This window comes from Schistocerca americana, chromosome 9 (assembly GCF_021461395.2).
Source record: "Schistocerca americana isolate TAMUIC-IGC-003095 chromosome 9, iqSchAmer2.1, whole genome shotgun sequence".
Taxonomy (NCBI): Eukaryota; Metazoa; Arthropoda; class Insecta; order Orthoptera; family Acrididae; genus Schistocerca; species Schistocerca americana.
Genome location: NC_060127.1, coordinates 13,921,755 through 13,923,053, shown reverse-complemented (window position 1 = coordinate 13,923,053; position 1,299 = coordinate 13,921,755). Strand labels below are relative to the sequence as shown.

General features: G+C 44.8%; 1 non-coding gene across 1 annotated transcript; it reads left to right on the top strand.

Moving 5' to 3' along the window:
* The first annotated feature begins 219 nt into the window (after positions 1–219).
* On the top strand, positions 220–338 carry LOC124551383. Its single transcript, XR_006967834.1, has one exon. It is a non-coding gene; the product is annotated as a 5S ribosomal RNA (ribosomal RNA).
* The last annotated feature ends 961 nt before the right edge of the window (positions 339–1,299 follow it).

Here is a 1,299-nt window from a genome sequence, read left to right as displayed (position 1 = left end):
CCATGTAAAACTCGAAGGTTTGCTCTTTCCAACAGTGCGTTGTTCACACACATATCTCAAATAACATAATAGTCATGTTTTTTTTTCTTTTTTTTTTTTAAATCGGATGATTCTTTTCGATACGCTCTGTACATATACTGACTGAATCGATGAATTGAACTTTGTATCAAGACCTGGGTCTTCTGCTCATTAGGCAGATGTGCTAATCACTTGCCGGGGGCCAACGGCCATACCATGTTGAATACACCGGCTCTCGTCCGATCACCGAAGTTAAGCAACATTGGGCGTGGTTAGTACTTGGATGGGTGACCGCCTGGGAACACCGCGTGCTGTTGGCTCCCCTTGATGCCGGCCGCGGTGGTCTTGCGGTTCTAGGCGCTGCAGTCCGGAACCGTGGGACTGCTACGGTCGCAGGTTCGAATCCTGCCTCGGGCATGGATTTGTGTGATGTCCTTAAGTTAGTTAGGTTCTAGGGGACTGATGACCTAAGATGTTAAGTCCCATAGTGCTCAGAGCCATTTGAATCATTTTTGAAGTTGCCGGGGTGGTGTGGTGGTTAGAGCATTTACCTAGTGGGGAGTACACCTGTGTTCGAAGCCTGACCTGGGTACAAATTTTCGTTCGTCACTTCTGTCTGTGTATATGCATCTTAAATGGTTCATCATCTAATTTTTTCAGTATTAAGAAGCACGGTGTGACTCATAAAAGTTAAAAGAATAATGCAACGGAATTTTAGGAAATGAATCTAATGTGACACACATCACATGGCATTATCAGTTAGTATGACAACGCTATGCTTGAAGCTCATTTGTACTATACACTGCTTGACAAAAAAGTAAAGCACTTAGAATACATGGTTGCATGCCAATGCAGCTTCGTACAAGAATACATCATTGTCCAGTATACAAATGGTTATGACTGCAGTTCTCTGCAACAGGTAATAAAGCCACCACTGTGCATTAGCACTGTTCGTGTTTAGTTTTGTTACCTGGTCTGGTAGGGCATCCAACCTGTGTAAAACAGCATCAGAAGTTGACTGATCAGTGTGAAGGACACAGAGATGCTACATACTTGTGTGAGACAGCGTTGTCAGCATCTGACAGAGTTTTAAAGGGTCTACAATGTAGGGCTCCATTTGGCCAGCTGGGTGAAGTGTGCAATATCTAGATATGTGGGGCATTTGGATGTGATAGTTGCCCAGTGATGGACTGGATTGGAATGTGAGGGCAGGCAAGGTCCCAGCAGACCACGCCTGACCACCAAAAGGGAGGGTCGTCATATTGTGCACCAAATACATCA